Raw genomic sequence first — 22,752 nt, forward strand, 5'->3', positions numbered from 1 at the left:
ACATTTAGGAAATAATCTGTTTCATCCCTCAGGTTCATCTTCTAATAACACATGACTGGAATTTCAGTAAATAAAGTTCTTATATAATGAAGCCATCTTTTATTTTTTTACTTTTTCCTGTTCCTCTAGGATATGGATTCCAGTCCAATCTATCTATTCTTACTGGTGGGAGGGACTAATGAGAGCCATCAGATTTTCAGAAGTATAGAACCTGCAATTAGATCGGAAACTGTAATGTCAAAGCACTCTGGAATAGAAGGTCCCAGTTTTAATACTTCACTTCCCAGGTGCTCAAGGAAGTACAGGAATGCTAGTCACTTGAAAAATTATTTTTCTCTTTCAATACTTTGATTTCTTCTTTTAAAAGAGTAGTTATTACCAGGGATGCTAATTACAACAGGTGAATAAATTTTTAGTTAACATTCTTTCCTCTTGTTATTGTTTATCTTTCCGATGATCTAGATCTCTGTGTCTAAATCTGTTTTTTATAAAATCTATTATTAAAGATTCTGCTAATCTTCAGTCATTTTATAGTAAGAATTCAGAGGGTTTCAGGCTTGCATTAAATTGTTAGTAAATTTTAAAATTTCAATCTCTTGCGGTTCAAAATTGCCTTTGTTTTTATGGTTTATGGGTCTGAACCATAACTTAGTAACTGCTATCAGTGACTGTGTATGTGAACCCATAGTATTGAATTGGTAGGATAAGTCATCCATACAACCTCTTTGTATCAAACCTTACTGATACTAGAAGCAAACCAGAAAAACAGATGCAACATTTATTTGAGGAGGAGACTATTTCCACAAGCAGTGGCTTCTAAAAGTATACATATTTTCAATGGTAGAGGTGTAGCTCAGAGGCAGAAAGATTGTGCAGCATGAACAAAACCTTGAGGTCAGATCCCAGAACTGTAAAAACTGTTTCCACTCATTAATATGTGTTCCAATCTAAGGTCAAGATAAAGACAGGAGGCTAAAGTGAGTCAGAAACACAACTGTATTGTGAAATCACAACATATTCTGAGAGCATCAACCCAGTCATAAAGGAATGGAAGGGAGGAGTTACCTTGTATTATGAGGCTACGTCATGCATTTGTTAACTCCATGCATATTATTTAACAAAAACACGAAGATGAATTATCAGAATATTTCACATCATGATAAAAGAAGTACAGAGACATACAAAACAAAATTATGAAGGAATTAATTTTAAAAATCTGGAAATTCAGGCTGAGAGCTTCAGAGGAACAGGTAGTACCGTAAATGCCTGAGATGTCAAACAAAGTTCTATTTCCAGGAGAAGGCTGCCAAGAATAAGCTCTCTCCAAAATTATGGGTGTGAAGAAATTCAGAGAATCCCATGCAAAGGGACACAGCCTTTGAGAATATCATGATTTTAAAAAATTGATTCTATATTAGAATTTTTCTCCCATAAATTATTTTAACTGAAGCCATCAAAGAGTTCAGTGCCCAGCAGTTGGTGAAGGAATGGAGAAAAATCCTTCCTGTCTCTAAGTAAGTTCTGGATGGGAGCAAGAATAAGTTGGGGCTGCTTGTGCAGAAATTAGAGAGCCCTCTGATGCTGATTTGTGCAGTTCAAAGATGAGGAAAGTAGCTGCTACCTTGTATCAAATATTAATTTTTCTGTAGTACCCACCATTACTGACTCAGTGGTTTTCATTATATCTTCCTATAGGAAGGATTTTCAACCTTGGGGCCATTAACATTTTGTGCCAGATAATTCTGTGCTGTGAAGGGTTGTCATGAATGTTGTAGGATGGATGCAATGTCTTTGTTCTGTGTCACTATTACAAAATACCTGAGGCTATATACTTTATAAAGGAAAGATGTTTATTTGGCTCATGATTCTTGTGGCTGGAAATTCCAAATAGCATTGCCCCATCATTTGGGTGGAAGGTATATAATGCCAGAGAGGAAGTGAGGGAACAAACAGAGAAAGCCAAACTTGTCTTATCATAACCCATTCTTGTAGGACTACTTAACCCACTGTGCCAGGCTTTCTTCAAGGACATGGCATTAGTCCCTCTTGAGAGTTGTGCCCATACTCTCTAATGACATTTAGCTAATCCCCAGTTCTTGAAGACTCAATGCCTGTCAATATCATTACATCGAGGAGCATGCTTCTTCCCATGAAGCCTTGGGAAACAAAGTGTATGTATATCCAGGCCACTGCAATCAACATCCCTGTGCAGTTACCAGACAAAATACAGGGTACTAAGTTCAACTTGAATTCAAGATAAGTAACCTATATTTGTTATTGTCTATCAAATTACAGACATCCTCAGGTTTAAAATAGAACTGTCATAAGAGACTTCTATTAGGATGTATTTATATTATACTTATTCTAAGATATTCTTATAAAAATTTATACTTTTTTAAAATCTGAAATTCAAAGTTAACTTGGTGTCCTATGTTTTAATTTTTGAAATCTGGCAATCCCATACTAGCTGGCAATAGCACTCATTCCCTCAACTTTTACAAGTAAAACTATATCCAGACATGAGTATGTGTCCAATAGGAGGCAAAGTTGTCCTGTGTTGAGAACCAGTACCCTAAAGAAATTGCATCCTTTCCACATCAGAATCTCATGATCTTATATATATATTTTGTTCTGTTTTGTTGTTGATGTTTGAGACAGGGTCTTGCTATGCAATTCAGACTGTCTTTGAACTCACTGTGTATCCAAGGCTGAGCGCCTGGAACTCACAGCGATCCTCCTGCCTCAGCCTCCTGAGGGCTAGGATTACAGGCATGTGCCACCATGCTTGACTAAATCTAATTCTGTACAATTGAATATTTAAATTACCTTCTGCAATGTTAAAAATTTTATGTATTGAAATTATTGTTCAGAACAATACTATTTCCTTGCAATATCTTATTTTCTCTCTTAAAGAAAATCCAAAGTTTGAACCCTATTACTCTATTTTAATGATTTATTGTTCCTCCTTAATTTACTATTGTATGTTTTATTTGCATTTTTCTTAGACCTGTAAGTTTTTGGTTTTTTATTTTATTTATTTATTTACTTATTTATTTATTTTTGGTACGGGGAATCGAACTCAGGTCCTTCCACTTGTGAGGCAGGCAGCGAAACCACTGAGCTAAATCCCCAGCCCTGACCTGTAAGTTTTACATGCTTCTTAATTGTTTTTTTTCCTTTATTTTATGGTTCTAGCCTTGAACCTAAGGATTTCATGCACTCTTGGCACACATTCTACCACTGAGCTATGTCCATAGCCGCTAATTGCAATTATGAAGAAGAGCCATCCTTCTAGAATTTAATTCTGCAACCTGAGTGTTTCCCCTGATTTGCTTTTCCTTTGAAATAATCATTTTTATTTCTTCTTTGTGGTGACTTTTATCAAATATGACCTTATATTAGCTACTATCACCTCTTGGAATCTTACTCCTTTTCTATTACATGTCCCTGCCTTAATTATACAATTAACCAACTGAGTACAATTTAATTTTCACCTCAAAGATTTAGATTCTAGAGTCAAGTTTTTCTAGTTTTAATACCTTTTATTAGTCAAGATTGTTTAACCTTTTTTATTTAAAATACTTACAGAATGAGGTGGCTACTTGGAAATGATTTGTACTAATGTGTGCCTTTAAATCACTTTATTTTTATACTCTCAAAGTTTCAAACTGTAGACTCCTTTAACTATTTTCACTTGACTTCTACTTTTAAATTATCAATTGAACATCATTCTTAGGATGACCATTTTAAAGATTATGCAGATTATTAAAGATTATGTAATAAATCTTTACACATTTGTGCCTATAAATCTGTTCACATATATATATTAATATACATAAGTACATATCATTATCCATCAGGTATTTTAATTCCATTCTAACATTTATCCAACATATGAATAAAATGTATAAATGGAATGATTTATAATATAGTGCTTAATGTAAAAGTAAAGTACAAAAAAATTTTTAAAAGTAAAAAGTAAATTACAAAATATCAATCCTTTCTGTTTAATTAAAATCAAGCAGGTATTTTCAGTAATGTTCAATAGCATATCATAGGCCAGACCTGGTGGTACATGCTTGAAATCTCAACACTCTGGAGGCTGAGGCAGGAAGATTGCCAGTTTGAGCTCAGCCTGCGCAATTTAAATGCTTAGTGAGATCTTGTATCAAAATAAATAAAAAGGACTGGGGATGTCACTCAGTGTGAAGACCTTGAGTTCAACCCTCAGTACTGTGGGGGGTGGGAGGGAGGAGGTAAGGAAAGAAAAGAAAAAGAGAAAAAAGAAAAAAAAAGAAGAAACAAAATATATCATAGAACATGAGAGCAGGAAAGGTTCTGAAAGGGACAAATGTGAAGTCCTTCTTTTCCCTTCCCTTTTTTTTTTTCCAAAGCATCATCAGTCACATCAGGTTCGTTCCTGGGAATGCGGGGTAATCTCTTCCCTGCCACACTTCAGCTTTCTCAGGACACAGAGAGAAGCCGGTTTCAGCTTGGTGTTCCATAAAATCAAAAGAAATGGATGAACAGATGGATACAAAAATACTGATATATGAGTGAAAATCTTTGCCACCAAATGTCTAGAATAAAACAGTTAAAAAGTATCATAACATGGCTGATGTAAAGTATAATGAAGAGAAATAGGAATGAAATCATAGCTTTAATGGATCTTATGTGGGCCTCCATGCTTGAATTCCTTGAATACATGCCCTGTAGCTTCATCTGCTTGGTGTGGCTCCACTAGGAGAAGACTAAAAGTAAAAAGGAGGTCAGGGACACCACAAGAAAGATGACGAGGGCCATGTTAAGGAGAATAAGATAAGTTAAGCAATCATAAAAAATCTTCATATAATTGAATGTGAAGTTTTTTTCATCCAATTTTGTGTTGAGACATTTTTGAAAGCATCAAGGAAAATGAGACTCACACAGAAAGAAAGTACTGTGCCCAGGACTATAATAAGAAGCACCATGCGCATCCTCTGTTTCAACCAGAGGAAAATCGGGTTGGAGAAGTTAGCTATCTTGAAGAAATAGAAGAGAGTGAGGCAGGTGGTGAAGGCTGTGGAGAAGTAGTTGGATCCGGTCGAGAAGATGACAACACTCATCAGTATACTCTTAGAGGAAAATAGGTTCACATGTACTGAATCCAAAGAGATAGCCAAAATTGTTGTCCAAAGAAAACATAGCCTAGACCTGGCCAAGCACGTGAGAATAAAATCAGTCAGGGAGATCTTCCGATTTCTGACCCAGTCGATGCCATTTACCAGTGCAATGAATCCATTTCCAAAAATCCCCATTATGAATTCCACAATCAAAATGATCAAAGACAAAGTCTCTAGTATGCGCGACATTTCTGTTCCTAGAGAATCTCTGCCTTCAATTCAGTGTTGGCTGATTCTAGATGAACTGGTATAGAATTATGTTTCCAAAGCTGTAATGTCCAGTGAATGTCTTCTTTCTCCATTACTGATGGCTGCGGGAAGAGTCTGGAATGTGCCTAAGGTAAGCTCACAAATAAGGTCTCACCTGATTCATAAAATCTACACCTACTTAAAAAAAAATCAGTAATTTACTTTCAAGGCTTATATTGTACTCTATGCTGCTATTGGCATATTTATATTCTACATATAAAACTTTGCATTGGAATTTGAATCCCCATTTGCGAACGTGCAAAATATAGATGGGTTTTCTTCTACAATTTTATATTGTCATCATTCTTTCCTTAAAATTTATTCATTTTTATCCATTTACTCATTTTTCTTTCATTCCCTACCCTGGAGCTAGAAACCTTAGGCCCATATCGAGAAAATGTAGTGCATATCTAGATTTCATGATCAATATATGTCTTCACTATCAACCCAAAACCTGTAGATCATTTATATAACACCTTAGGTTTAGGAAAATAGAGAGAATCCACTTTATGTCATAATCACCAAATCTTGTGAGTCTCTGGAAGTTTAAGAACATGCCAAAAATTATTTGCCACCCTTTTTAGGACATCTGATGTTTTTGTTATACCATTCCTTGAATCTTGGATGCTTTTTGACAACTTCAACTAAAGAAAATTGGCAGAAATGTTCTACAGGAATTTTGAAGCTAAATTATACAAAGCTGTGGACTCTACTCTTGATCACTGGGATATCTGGTCCTGGAACCCCAACCCATATGGACATCATTGGATAAGTCTGAGGCCACAGGGCCCAAACAGCATGGAGGCCACAGGTAGGCTCATGGTCAACAGTCTCACCTGAGCCCACCTCTAAGTCTTTTTAAATCCCCAGCACTATACTTGTAAGCATAGAACATTTTGTATTTTAATTGTCCAAATTCACATATTTCTCTCTTTCGTTCAGGTTAATTTCAACTAAACCCTCAAAAGAGTTCTGCAACATCACTAAAAGTGTTCGGTAGCCATATGGAGTTCATGGACTGCTCCATAACTAGCTCTCACACCCAATATTTCCATCATTGCTCAATATTCTCTTTCTCACCTAGGCTATAGATGACTTCAGTTCCCAGTATTTTTGTTTGTTTGTTTGTTTGTTTTTGGTACCAGGGATCGAACTCCAGTCCTTGCACTTGCGAGGCAGGCAGCAGAACCACTGAGCTAAATCCGCAGCCCCAGTTCCCAGTATTTAAATGCACAAAGTCATCCAGGTATTCCTGAGAAGGTTGTACACATAACTAAACAAAAGATGCCATCCTGCTACAACCTATCCTAAGAACTGACTTCTAGAAACCACATGTATTAGAATGGTGGTTGTTTCCATCATGAAGCTTGGGCTGGTTATATTATACAGCAGTAAATTATCAGAGTAAAACTATTAACATTAGAAGGCTAAACATATTTTGTTACTTCAAATTTCCAATGTCTCAAGTGGAGCTACACATAACATCCTCAGTTTCCTTACAGAATGTGACTTGTGCAAATTTTTCAAAACTTTCCCATACATTGAACTTAATTTCCTTAACCTGTCTTTATTCTGATGGTATCAAACAAAGAAAGGTCAAATCATCGGATTCTTTATGGTAATGTCACTGCTGCATTTTTCTCTCAGAGCTATTTGTCTAAAATTCAGTGAATTAAAAAACAAAACAAAAAAGAAATACATGTAGTGCTAGATTTAATGAGACAAATAAACCGTGTAACCCGCAAAATAATGCACCTTAGGTAAATACACCCAGAAAAATCAATGACTTTAGAAAACAAAGTCAAATCTGAAATACTCAAAAGAAAATGCCAGAAAAAAACACTGTGATGAAAGAAGATTATTTCATTTATGCAGACAAAAAGATACCTACATATTTCCTCTGTGCCAGATATCTAGACCAGAGACACAGTACTGAGCAAGAAAAAATTTAAAAAAATAACTCTTATGAGTTTATGCTCTAGAGTAAAACAAATATATCATAGAAACAAAAATGTGCAAGTATAAAATGCAGTGTATAAGAAGTTGACAATATAAATAGAGAAGGGAAATTGGAAGTGTGTGAAGAGGGAGGATAAAATTTTAAATAAAACAATTAGGAAAAGACACACTGAGAATGTGAATTTGAGAAAAGGAAAAGGGATGATTCATATTTTATGTAGTAGGAAACACATTACAAACACAGATAATAGCAAGAGACGATTGTGCTGACCCTGGAGCTCCTTAGTGTGTTTGTGAAAGAGGAAGGGAAATAGTGTGTCTGGTACAGAGGGAGAGAGAGAGTAGTCCTGAGAAATGAGTTCAAAGAAGGAAGAGGCATGAGTAGGACAAAGCATGTAAGTCTTCAGAGTATTTGGAAGATTTGGGATTTGAGCAGCAATGTAACAAAATTTAAATTACATTTTAAAAATTATCATTGAGAATAAAGTCTCTCTCTGGAGAAGTTGAAAGACAACAGATGAGAGAAGCATCTCATGATAAACCAAAGGAAAGATGATGTTAAACCAGGACATGGTTTAAATACTCAGTTAAGTTCAGGTCATGATGGAACGGATATGGAAGTGTTGCAGGAGCTGGCCGGTGGATATATTTTAACACTGCATAAGAAATGTTACTCATATATAAGGATTATTTATGAGAAGAAAAGAGGCAACAAGGATGACTCTAGATTATGTTCTGTGTATTCCTAGAAGTATGAAGGTTCTATTTATAGAGCTGAAAATCATTGTAACAGAAGTGATTATGAATGTGGATACAGATCAGATTGTGTTTGCTAAAAATATGTCAAATTTGAAGTGTCAATTCTATATCCAGCTGATGTCTTAATGAGGAAGTTGAGTATATAAACCTGGAATTTAGAAATATATTCTGGATTAGAAATACAAATGAATGGGGCAACCTATAGAAGGATTTACAGACCACTAAGTGTTAGTTTAAAGGGAGAGATAAATAGTTGTAAGGAAGGAGTTTTGAAAACTTGGAATTTAATCTGAGTCTTTTTTGAAAGACAAAATTACTGAATCAGGCAGAATAAGAAATTGAAATCTTTTTTAAAAAATTCTTTTATTGGTACATTTTAGGTATACAATACGTTTACATTTATCATTGGGTGCTTGTACCTGTACATGATGTATCTTGGTTCTTATTTTAAGAGATTGAAATCTTAGTAATCATGTATCTGTGAGGCTCCTAGGGCAGAGAAGCTTAGCCAGTCCCAGCACCCAGAAGGAAGCTCACCACCTCCATCCCAGGCTCCTAGGGCAGAGAAGGTGAGCCGCGTGGGCACCAGAAGCACCCCCCACCCCTGTGGAAATGAGAAGACACATAAACAAGCCTCAAAAACAGACTTCTGGATCACCTACAGCAACCCCAAAGGGAAACAAGATGGAACAATCTGATACTCAAACACCTGGACTCTCTGAACTGGCAACAAAAGAGGATCTGGGAAAAATGAAATCAGAAATAATTACTCAGATAACAGCAAAGATTTTGCTCATGGTGCAAGACATGATTAATAAATCTAGAGAGGACACAGATAAAAAAAAATAGAGGATCTGAGGAACATGACGGAATCCCAACATAGGAAACAAATGGAATCCATAAAACAGATACAAACAGATTTCCAAGAGATTAAAAACTCCATGGAAAGTCTGCACAGCAGAATGAACCAATGTGAGGATAGAACTTCACATATAGAAGATAAGATTGCAATTAGTGAGGAGGAAAATAAAAATTGCTTTAAAATTGTAAGGGAAAATGAGAAATCAATCCAGCAGCTGCTAGACGATGCAAAGAAGAATAACATAAGACTGATTGGAGTCAATGAAGAAAGAGGAGAGAGTGCAGATGACAAAAAAAATGTTCACAGAAGTGATGGGAGAAAACTTCCGAAGGAGGGGAAAAGAGCTTGACATACAGATAAGTGAGGCATATAGGACTCCAGCTAGCCTTAATAAAAAAAAACTACACATAGGCATATAATAGTTAGGATTCCAGAAATCCAACAGAAGAACAAAATTCTACAAGCAGTGAGAGAAAGGAAACAAATCACATACAAAGGAAAGCCCATCAGAATCACAGCAGACTTCTCAATGCAAACCCTCAAGCCAAGAAGAGCTTGGAGTGATGTATTTCAAGCCCTAAAGGAAAACAGCCTCCAACCCAGATTGATGTACCCTGCAAAACTATCTTTCAAAATGGATGGAGAAATAAGATGCTTTCATGATAAAGAGCACCTCAGGAACTTCATGAATACCAAATTGGCACTCCAAAAAATTTTAGACAATACCCTAGGAAAAGACAATGAGGATCACAACCCCAGGAAACCCAGCAGAATGAATCCATTGGGTGTGACCAATTAAACACAAAGGGGAAGAATCCAACAAAAAGAAAAAGTCATGACAAGGCTTTTAAAACTTTTAACTTCATCTCCCTAATGAGGGTATAATTCAATCTTGTTATTGTACTGATTAGTATTTTTGTGATTCTAGAGTTGCACACCATTCCTTGTGCTATACTGGCTATTTATCATCTTCTTAAGTCTACATTTGAATTGGGTTGTCTATTAATGAGCTCTAAGAATTCTTTATATATTCTAGTTGTGGATTATACGCATTGTAAATATGGTCTGTTTAAGGACTACTTTTCATTTTAATGATGTCATTTAAAGTTCTAAATTTTGATGGAATCTCATTTATCAATTTTTTTCTTTTATACACCATGTTTTTTGTATCTTAGGTAGTTCTTGCCTGCCCTGAATTCATAAATATTTTCCCTTATAATTTCTTCTTAAAATTTTATACTTTTAGGCTTTCTTATTTAGGTTCATAGATCCCTTCAAGTTATTTTCATGTATGGAAAAAAAGGGTTGAGGTTAATTTTTTATATATGGATACCAGGTGTTCTAGTGCCATTTGCTGAAAACACTATCTCTTCCTCAGCTCTTGAATTGAGTTTATATTCCACAAAATGCTAATATTAAATAATCTTTCAAAACTCAGTGGACCATATATGTGTGGTTCTATTTCTAGATTCTCTGTTTTATTCCACTGATCTATATGTCTTTCCTTACACCAACACTGCCTTGATTACTGTAACTTTAGAAGAAGTCTTAAAATTAGGTACTAAATGTCTTCCAACACTGTTTTTGTTTTTGTTTTTGTTTTTAACTTTTCTAGGTCCTTTGTACTCCTACATAACTCGTAAATTTCAATACCCATTTCTTCATTTATAGCAAATATACACAGACCTGAATTTTCATATATACCTTGTGTTTTCTAATCCTGCTAAATTCAAATACAAGTTCTAGGGACTCCTAGAGATTTCTTAGTATTTTCTCTGTAGATGATTATTTCATCTACATATAAAGATTTTGCTTCTGCTGTGCCAATCCTATCCTAATTGTGTCATTTTATTGCCAGACTATTTTGATGGGGCCTAGGTTTCAAAGTTTAATGGACAGATAAAGAGTAAGCATATGGGCCCTTGTTCCCCACCTTAAGGAGAAAGCATTGTATCTTCTCCATTCATATAAGGCATTCTCGCTGGAAGTATGGAGTACATGTCTTTAATCTGTTGAGAAGTTTCTGTTCTACTTCTAGTCTCCTGATAGCTTTTACCATGAACAGCTGTAGAACTTAGTCCAGTACTCTTTCTCCAACTAGTGACAGGATCATATGACTTTTTCCTTTCCTCTGTTAAAATGATGACTTTTGGGGGTGGATCTTCCAGTGCTGAACCAACACTGCCATCCCTATAACAAAATCACTTTCTACATCCCACCAGATCTGACTTCTAATAGTTTTTTTTGTTAAACGGATTTCTATCTCTGTTCATACTTTTTTCTTCTATTATCTTTATCCCGTTTTAGGATTAGCACAATGTTGAGTTCCTAAAATGAGGGGAGAAGTGTTCCTTCTTTTTTCTGCTTTAATTGTTTGATATAATTTATTAGTTAAAATGTTTATGAGCCTGCTCTTGTCATATAGGTAGGTTTTCAAGCTAGGAATATACTTTCTTTAATAGGGGCTATTCAAATTTTATATTTCCTCCAGAGTTGGTTTCATTAATTTGTCTTCCAAGGTACTTCTTAGAAGTTGTCAAATTTATTTCAAAAAAGATTTTTGTAATATGCTTTCTATATCCTTTTAAATTCTGTAAAATCTGTGGTAATGTCTCCTAGATCTTAATATTGTAATTTTAAAAATGTATAACTGATATTGTGTAACAGGAGGTAAAGGTCTAAAAGAGCAGTGGAATTGGGAGGGGTAGGGGAGGGGAAAAAAGGGAAAGGAAAAAATATGAGAAGAGGAAAAAAATGGAAACAAGGTCTTTGCAAATAGGGAAGGGTGGAGGGGCTGAAGGGAGGGCAAGGAAAGGGGGAAAAAAATAAGAACCAAGAGACTTATGTAATGGTACAAGATCCCAATGATGAATGTAACTGTATTTTATACCTAAAATGTACCAATAAAGTTAATGGGGAAAAAAATCATATATCTGTTCTTAAGATCATACTCTCAAGTAAAAATGTCCATTAATGAAGAATTACCTGAATAGTGATTTCTATCAAATATTTAAGAAGAAAAATAACCTATGTCTTTCTGAAAATAGAGGAGGATACTGCTTCTTACAGTTATTTAATGATGTTAATAACAAAACTAGATAAACATATTGCAAGAAAATGAGAGTATGGACCAAGGAGAATTTATCTTAGCAACATAAGGCTGGCTTGACTTAAAAAAGAAATTAATATAATTCACAAGATTCACAGAATGAAGTGAGAAAATCATCATAAGTTCAACAGATAAAAATTATTTGGCAAAATTCAGCACCCATTCAACATAAAAGCTCTTACCAAACTAGGAATAAATGAAAATTCTAAAACTGATTAAGGGCATTTTTAAAAAACTTATAGGCAACATCATTTTAATGGTGAAAAATTGGATGCTTTATCCTAAGACTGGAAACAAAGCAGGAATTTGTGCTCATCACTTATACTCAGCAGTGTCTGAAAATGATGAAAAAAATTAAAGGTATGAAGATTACAAAGGGGAGAGAATATCTTTGTTGACAGACAGCGCAACAATGTGGATAGAAAATCCCAAGCAATCTCCAAAAGTCATTACTAGATGTAACAAGACTATTATGAGTTCATAGCACATAAACAATACTACACAAAAGTTAATTGTAAATCTATATACTAGAAACAAATAGTTAGAAATCAGGATTTTTAAAAACACCATTTATGATAGCCACAGAAACATGAAAGCTTAAAAAACTATGGCCACAAACTGCACATTGAAAAGTACAATGGACCTTAACAAATGAAAGATATGCCATGATCATATATTGGGAACTCTATATTGTTAAGAGATCAGATACTCCAATTATATAACTACGCATTCAATACAATGTCAACCAATATTCCAGGAAGGTTTATTAAAGAAATTATTGAGTTAAATCCAAAATGTATATGCAAGACACAAGGAACCAGAAAAACTGAAACATTTAAAACAAAAGGACAGACGCCGAATCACCCCACTGCAGACAGGCAGGTCTGCCCACACCCTACTGAGGTCCCCAGTCCCGCGGAACATGCCGAATCAGCCCGCTACAGACAGACAGGTCTGTGCACGCCCTACTGAGGTCCTGAGTCACGCAGAAGATGCCGAATCACCCCGCTACAGACAGGCAGGTCTGCCCACACCCTGCCGAGGTCCCCAGTCGAGCGGAACACACGCCGAATCAGCCCGCTTCAGACAGGCAGGTCTGTGCACGCCCTACCGAGGTCCTGAGTCACACGGAAGACACCGAATCACCCCACTGCAGACAGGCAGCCACCTGATTCCACATTACCAAGGTGCAGAGGACACCAGACCACTAGACCAAGGTACTGAGTCCCACTGTTCCCGGCCCAGAGGTAGGGGCTTCTGAGCCGTCCTCCCACTGCTCCTGGTCCAGAGGAAGGGGCTTTTGGGTCACCTTTTGTCCAGCTGCTCCTGGCCCAGAGGAAGGGGCTTCCGGGCCGCCATCCCTCCCACCACTCCCGGCCCCGAGGGAGGGGCTTCTGAGCCACCATCCCACTGCTCCTGGTCCAGAGGAAGGGGTTTCCTGGCCACCATCCCTCCAGCTGCTCCCAGCCCACAGGAAAGGGCTTTTGGGTCACCATCCCTACCGCTGTTCCCCGCCCCTGTCCCACCTCACCCAGCTCAGAGGAGGTAATCCATGCAGGCGCCAACAGCCCCCCGCCCTAGTTGAAAGGAGAAAACACGTAAATAAGTCTCAAAACCAGACTTCCAGATCACCTACAGCAACCCCAAAGGGAAATGAGATAGAACACTCTGATACTCAACCACCTGGACCCACTGAACTGGCAACAAAAGGGGATCTGGAAAAAATGAAATCAGAAATAATTTCTCAGATAACAGGAGAAATTGTGCCCTTAGTGCGAGACATGATTAATAAATCTAGAGAGGAGCTCAGGAACATGATGGAATCCCAAAATAAGAAACAAATGGAATCCATAAAACAGATGCAAATAGATTTCCAGGACATGAAAAACTCCACTGAAAGTCTACACAGCAGAATGAGCCAGTGTGAGGACAGAATTTCAGATATAGAAGATAAGATTGCAATTAGTGACCAGGAAATGAAAAATTGCTTCCAAATTCTAAGGGAACATGAGAAATCAATCCAGCAGCTGCTAGATGATGCAAAAAAGAATAACATAAGACTGATTGGGCTCAATGAAGAAAGAGGAGAGAGTGCAGATGACATAAAAGATCTCTTCACAGAAATAATGGCAGAAAACTTCCCTAGCACGGGAAAAGAGCTTGACATACAGATGAGTGAGGCATATAGGACTCCAAAGAGCCTTGATCAAAAAAAAAATCTACACATTGGCATATAATTGTTAAGATTCCAGAAACACAACAGAAGAACAAAGTTCTCCAAGCAGTCAGAGAAGAGAAACAAATCACATACAAAGGAAAGCCCATCAGAATCACAGCAGACTTCTCAACACAAACCATCAAGGCAAGAAGAGCTTGGAGTGACATATTCCAAGCCTTAAAAGAAAACAGCCTCCAACCCAGATTGATGTACCGTGCAAAACTATCTTTCAAAATGGATGGAGAAATAAGATACTTTCATGACAAAGACCACCTTAGGAACTTCGTGAATACCAAGCCAGCACTCCAAAGAGTTTTACACAATATCCTAGGAACAGATATTGAGGATCACAATGCCAGGAAGCAAAGCAGCACAGTTTGTAATAGCTCAAACTTGGAAACAGCCCAAATGCCCATCAACTGGAGACTGGATAAAGAAAATGTGGGGTTTTTTTATAAAATGGAGTACTACTCAGCCATAAAAAATGAGAAATTAGAGACATTTATAGCTAAGTGGATGCACATTGAGGCAATACTCTTAAGTGAAATAAATAGGACACAGATGTGTAAATACCCAATAGTTTTTTTTTCTCAGTTGTGAGAAACTGAAAGTGTAAATAAGTACTAAATGTATAATAGGTCATGTGAAATAGGAAGAAAAGGGGCAAAGGGGAAGGAAGTGGGAGGGCTAAGGGAAAGGATAGAAGGGAATGGGATTAATATGAGAAAATGGAAAAATAGGAACAAAATTTTTGTAAATAGGGAGTGCTGGAGGGGTTGAAGGGAGGGCTGGGCAAGGGTGAAAAACAAGAACCAAGAGAGACGATGTAAAGGTGCAAATTTCCAATGATGAATGTCATTATATTGTATACCTAAAATGTACCAATGATTAGAATGAATAATCGATAATGTAAAATAGGAAGAAAAGATCCAAAGGGGTAGGGGTAGTGGGAGGCACAGGGGAAAGGAAACAAGGGAAAGGAAAAAATGATGAGAAATGGGAAAAATGGAAATAAAGTCTTTGTAAATAGGGAAGGGTGGAGGGCGTGAAGGGAGGGCTAGGAATGGGGAAAAAATAAGAACCAAGATGCATTATATAAAGGTACAATTCCCAATGAGAAATGTAATTGTGTTGTATACCTACAGTGTACCAATAAAAGAATTTAATACAAAAAAAAAATTTCAGGAAACAGCAAATGGAGTAATATGACATTGAAAAGCTTTTGCACAGCAAAAGAAACAGTAAACAGAAAAAAGAAGAAAATCTATAGAATGGGAAAAATTTGCCAGCTATTCTTCTGACAGGACTAATATCAACAGCATATAAAGAATTCAAAATAATTTTACCTCATCTTCAAATTCAAAATCCAAAATAAAATGAGCAATTAAATGAATCAACACTTCTTAAAACAAGTACAAGTGATCAATACATACATGAGAATATGCTTAGCATTTTTGACTCTTAAGGAAATTGAAATGAAGACAATAGTGAGATTTCTTCTTGCTCCAGAAGAAAGGCTATCATCAAGAACTGAAGTTCTTGGAAGCAAGCCCATTGCTTTTAATGTTGTGCAGGAAAAGGAACACTTCTACACTGTTGGTGGAAATAAATGTAAACTAGTACAAGCAGTATAGAAATCAGGATAGCTGTTCTTTAAAAACCTAGAAACATAAATTCCATTTGACCCAGCTATACATCTCCTGGGTGTCTTCTAGAAACAGTCATCATGTTATAGTGATACATGCATATTCATGATTATAGCAGCACAATTCACAATACCTAAATTATGAAAACAGACTAGATGCTAATCAAAAGAGAAATAGACAGAAAATGTGTGTGTGTGTGTGTGTGTGTGTGTATGAGTATGAATATTATCCAGCTATAAAAAAGTATGAACTTGAGACATTTGTTGGAAAATGGATGGATCTTAAGACTATAATGTCAGGTGAAACAAATCTGACACAGAAGGCTAAATATTGCATTTTTATCTTATGTGAGAAAAATACAAAGAGTAAAATGGAGGAGACATGCTAGGGAACAGGGAGGTTGTTTTGGAGATTTGGAAGGGGTTCTGGGAAAGGGGGATGGTACAGTTTCATATGGATGAAGGAGAACAAAAATAATCAAGACAGGACATAAAAAAGTAAAAATTAAAAGTAAAGATTTTGGTGGTAGCTTTATAAAATTTGCTGAGAAATGTTCCCTTTGACTATTACATTTTTTTTTTTTGGTAGCGGGGATTGAACTCAGGTCCTTCTGCTTGCGAGACGGGCGCTGGAACCACTGAGCTACATCCCTGGGCCTGACTCTTACTTTTATATATAATAAGTAATGTAAACACTTCCCATCAGTAGAAGAAAATTTGTAAATTCTAAGAGCCCCTGACATGTTCTTTTTTGACTATAATCCCCCTTTAAAAGTTTGCAAATTGAAATTTCTCTCTTGATTATTTCATATCCTTTACATTTCAATAGGGATACCTAAATACTTGCTTAGTTTTGTATGGCTTTAAATTGCACATGAAACAAATGATATTGTGAATATAACCTTGGATTTAAATAATTTTGATTAATAGTATTTTTAAATTAATCATGCTGCATAGTTGCATAGATCATTTTACCTTTGAACCATATTAATGGAGTGAATAGTCATAATTTATCTATTCTAATGAAACTATAATTCTGAGATGTTTAATTGGGGACTACTATTATGATAATGCTATGAACATTCTCTAATATGTAATTTATTCATGGGTGCATGAGCATACAAGTCTATGATTTTTATCTAAAACTATTATGTTGCTTATTTCTGCTGCTCTTGATTTTCTAGATATTTGTCAATTTCAACTAATATTTTGTACAAATTTGGTTATACTGTCTTCTACAATAAGAGTAAAATACAATAATTTTAATATGTGAAGAATATCTCCTTTCAATACTTAATATTGCTATTTTCTCTTTCCATGATTTCATCAGTTTATCAATTTCATCAGTCTATTTATATAACTGAATAACCTTGCCTAACCTTTTTATGTGCATTACCTTTCATTAATTTCTTACTTTTCCTACTGATTTTAAATCCACTCTGAGTTAATTTGCTGTTATTTTTCTAATTTTCTGAAATAAACATAGAACTTTGACCATCCTTCATCCTTTTCTAAAATATTTATTGTTTGCATTTATTCCAAGAACTTTTAACCATTTCTCACAGTTTTATTATGTTTCATTTATACTTAAGTTTAAATGTTTTCTAATTTTCCTTATGATTAACATTTTTTTTTTTTTTGGTACCGGGGATCGAACTCGGGTCCTTGCGCTTGCAAGGTAGGCAATGGAACCACTGGGCTAAATCCCCGGCCCCCTTATGATTATTCTTCAACCAATTGACTTCAACCACTTTTTAAAATATATATTTAAATTTCCACTCAATCGGAGTTTTCTTGATTTGTTTTTGATTTCTAGCACAACTGAATTAAAGTCAAAGATCATACTCTATTAACTGATAGATTGTGTTATATTTTGAAATTCATTTAATGGCATATATATGATCAATTTCGATAAATGCCTTATATTTGCTAAGAATAATATAAATCCTGTGGATTGAGAATGCAGTATTTCACATATTCACTAGATCTATTGATCCTGCTGCTAAATCCTATTGATCCTTTCTGAATTTAGTTTTCTTTTTCTACCATTTATTGATTTTTAATGTAAATATATCCTAGGAAATATTTCTATTTGTCTTTCCTGTCCTCATCACTTTTACTCTGCATATAGTGATGCTCCATTATTTGGTGTATAAAACATCAGCAACCTCATGGTAAATTTAACCTGTAGGCATATGCAGTGACATTATCTACTCTAATGCCTTTTCCCTTAAAAATCTTCTTTCCATTACAATGATTTTAATCAGTCTTCACTATCAGTTAATGTTAATCAGTATCCCTGGCTGGGCAAATCCAATGAGCCTCCCAAGTGCCCTCAAGTTTACTTCATTTGCAAACCTAAGTGGAACTTAATTTATTTCTTACAAATGCCTACATTAAAGAAAAGTAAACATAACCCAATGAGAAGCTGCCGATAGACCAAATATTTTCTTTCTATCCTTCAATGTCTGTCTTATCAGTCTCCCACTTTTGGTTTGGTGCTGCAAAATTGAGAATCATAGTTTATCAAATACACTCTAAAATTGTGTCGTACCTCTTGGTTTACAGTTTTAATACAGTTCAGCTAAAACTGTATGCCAGAAATATATTTTATCATATTATAACGTGAACTAGAGACCACAGAACAAGAAGATAATGTCTTGAGATTGCACCTAATTTTTTCTTCTAGTCTGATACCCGTGTCTAGTTAGTATATAATATTTATATTCATCCTCCTTCTCAGGTCATTTTCCACACTCTCTGGCCCACAGGGAGTCCTGTAATATCTAGAAAACCCTGGAAAAATAAAGATAACAACCACATAAGCCTTCATATGAAGGAATTAGTGGAAAAGCCATCACCTAGCAAGATAGGAAGATGGAACCAGCATGTCCTAAGCCTGACAAATATGTAAAGGGTCACATTGGAAATTAAGAAATACGTTGTTCTTCCAATTTTGCCAGTGCTAGAAACCTCTGAAAGGACCTCCCATGGAAATGAGAGGGTTCACCAGCAAGGAATACATTCTGAGCTGAGCCGATGAGAATGAGGTCATTGCAGCAGATACCTTGTTCTTTCCCTCCCACAGCAGCCATAGGTTCCAGAGTTAACACCACCAGGAAATTGTCCTCTGGTGGATCTGGGCTTCTTTACAGAGAGAATTCTCAGATTTCATTATGAATTTGATAATTTAATTAAAGTATTAATGTAATTAAAGGATTGATATTTAATTTATTTTTCACTATTTCTGTTATTATTTAATGTAAATTTTTTTTTAAAATGGTCTATTGTAGAATAGGGTCACATCAGTTTGTATGAAATCAAAGATAACATTTTTCAAATGCTTCAGCAAGCAATTTCCATTCTAGCAAATATTTTATTTCTTTGATGAGGGCCACAGGTGATAATTTTCCATATTCAAAAGTGTAGTCAAACAATGAAGTCTAATGTTCTTAAGGTGCAAATATGGGCAGCTCTCCTTTCCTTGTTTTCACTTCATTGTTTTCGCTAAAACGCAGTTTATGAACACATTACAGCCCCCAGTTAGGAGACCAACGGGAGATTGGAGAACGGAAGTGTCTGGAATTTCTGAATTTAGAGATGCCAATCTGTCATCTCTCATGATGACCATCCTAATGTATTAGATCTCAAAGCACTTAGTAGCAGAAATGAACATGAAAGCAAGACTGAATTCAAATTCACACCCCTTGTTTCATTAGTCAATAATGCTTTCATAGCAAACAATTTTAATTATGCAGAAGTACTATATTTCTATTCTGAAAAATATATCGATGGGTTAAAAGGTGGAAACAAAGTCCATGAATATCTCTTCCATTGCTAGAGATTTCAATATATTCTCTCTCATCCAAACAAAGCTTGGAAGGCATGTACGCTACTTTTAAGATAATGTCTTCACAACTTTCAAGATTATAAAAGTATTTATGATATTTTCTCTGTCTTTGATTATGCTTTTACTTCTTAAATTAGGTCATCTATTTGCTGTTTGTCTTTGAGAAAGGCATGTGCTGTAGATTTGTTTAATTACAAATAATAATATAAAATAAATAAAATAATAATATAAATAATAAATAATATAATTATATAATATTATATATATTATAATATATATTATTCTATTCTATTATAATATAATATTATAATATATATTATATTATAATATTATATTATATTATATTATTAATATAATATTATAATAGAATAGAATAATATATAATAGAATATAATAATATAATATAATATATTATAATATAATATAAATAATAAATAATATAAATAAAATAAATAATATAAAATAAATAAAAATATGGTATAAAACTATTGAAAGTTTAATTTTTCTCCACTGGTTTAAGCTGCATATCTATTGCACAAAATATATTTGTAAACAAAGAAGAAAACTTTTCAGGGCTCTCTTCTCTGCTGTTTCCCTGGTGTTGACTGTACATTCTTGTATGATGGCACACTCTGCTTCTCCTTAAAGGGGAGTCTCAGTGGCCAGGAGCCTGAGAGTATGGGCTTATTAACTAATGTTAGATATTGTTTTAGGATGGACTAATTACATTTTTTAAGTAAATGTAAGTTCATCAAACTGTTTATTTATGGCTTATGTTTCCCTAAGTTGTTTTGATTTATTAGAGTTTTAAAGAATTACTTTCTAATTTAAAATGATAATTATATTTAATCCAACTTTATGCTGTAAATAGCAATGTAATTTGTCCCTATATTAAATGGCAGTCTCATTATCACTATTTCAGTAGTTTTTTTTTATTTTTCACTGATGTCTGATGCCAACTCTGTCACACAGGAGTGTTTCTAAATGTAAGAAGCAAGCCTAAGGTCTTTATTTTGATGTGCTGACCTATTAATTACACAAATAAGTTCCTATTTCTGTGCAAAATCTGCACAATTTTAATGCTTTAAATGCACAATTTTAACAAACCTTGATATTTGCTAAGATACCTCCTATCTTGTTCTTTTTTGAAGAACTGTCTGGGTTATGTTGCAATCTTTATTTTAATATATATAATTTAGAAGCATTTAGAACTAAGCAGTTGACCTCCTGTGCTGCCAGTCTTAAACCGGAAGCAACCTCCATTCCCTTTGTGTCCTAGACTGGTTTCTCATTGCTTACAATTTTCAGTGGGTTTGTGTCACAGGCAGTCCAAGGGGGCCAGATGGGGCCTCAAGGCAGAATACTGCTGAGTTAGTGTGGTGATGTTTGCCGCGGATTCCCAGAGACAGAAAAGTACAGAAGTCTTTGACTCCCAGAGCAGTAAGCTCAGATGAGATCTTCTTGGGATGGTTTCCCAGTATAGCACCAGGAATATACACAGGGGAGTGTAGAGAAGTTCTCCAATGCAAGTTGCTGTGTGCATCCCAGAGCTATGTTCAGACCTCCCTTCTGCACATCCCTGAGGGTAGACCCCTGTATAGCTGCGCTCACTGCATCTCAATCCGATCTCTCCCGCACTGATGAGTGATTGGTATTCTCACACTCTGTCTCAGACTCTGTTACATTATTGAGAGTCCCTGGGTTTCTCCGAGCCAGTCCTCTATTAAATTTCAACATTTCCCCACGGCCACGCCCCTCAGCGAGTAGCTGCTCTCTGGTTGTCTCCATCCTGTTCCGAGGAGAAGCTGGGAGTGCAGGGAGTCCCTAATTTACCATCATGAATCCTGTTCTATAAAGTGATTTTATCCAGGCTTTATCTATTGATAATTACTTTGAATGTAAGTAGATTCAGTTCTGCAATTAAAAGCACAGATTCACTGGATAATTAAAAGTCAGTCTCAAGTATATGTGAGAAAAATTCTTAAAATCTAAGGATGCACATAAATTGAGAGTAAAGAGATAGAACAAAATCTTGTCAATTTGAATGTGCTCAAGTTTGTCTTTGAACTGATCCAATTGCAATTTGGAGAGGCTTCCAGGATTCACATGCCCTTGTCTCACTGCTTCCCCCTGAACCTTTAGAGATTATCACCAGTGAGTCTCAGATTGTTTCCACTCTCTTACTACTTCATTATGAGGACTGAATATTGACCAACTAAACCATGGGCAGCACTCAAACCTTACCCAGATTCTAGCAAAAGTCATCTCCAGGAAGTCTGTTGAGTTCCAAATTCCTAAATATATTTCAGTATATTTAATTCTACCGAGGCTCAATACCCAAGTTGGATTTCACACCAGAAATCTTGACAGTATATGGTGTGGGCCCAGCAAAGAGACTTCTGGTAGGAAAAACTGCCATAGACATAAAATAATAGGCTCTGGTTCTCTTTCATCTTGGATCCTATACCTTTTCAGTGATACAGATAAAATCAGAAATAAAAAATAATTTAGAATTGTGAATGAGAACTTTTTACCCAAACACCATTGCTTATATGGAGATACATTAGAAAAAAATGATCTCAAGAAGATCTCAAATGTCTCCAAAAATAAAAGGAGGAATATTTATGAACATGCACAAGTTTCTAAAATACTCAATGAAGTTTATAAGATCTTCCTCCACATACTGTTTGTACATGCTCAAATATGTGCTGTGTATGTGGGATAGTTTCAGACACCGATGGTATTGCCAAATGAATTGATAATCATTTAATTGTCTTTAAAACAAGAGTAAATATAAACTGAGTAGCTTTACTTATAAATATAAAAGCTAACTAAAATGCTTTTCAAGTTCATGTGATTTGAGAAAATCTTTAGAAAATAACACTATTCTTTTGTTTAATAAAATGGCTATTTCTCCTTACTAGTTTTCAGGATTCTAT

The sequence above is a fragment of the Heterocephalus glaber genome, unplaced genomic scaffold (genome assembly GCF_053883595.1).
Source record: "Heterocephalus glaber isolate CG9 unplaced genomic scaffold, H.glaber_assembly_v1.0 deba00001444, whole genome shotgun sequence".
Lineage (NCBI taxonomy): Eukaryota > Metazoa > Chordata > Mammalia > Rodentia > Bathyergidae > Heterocephalus > Heterocephalus glaber.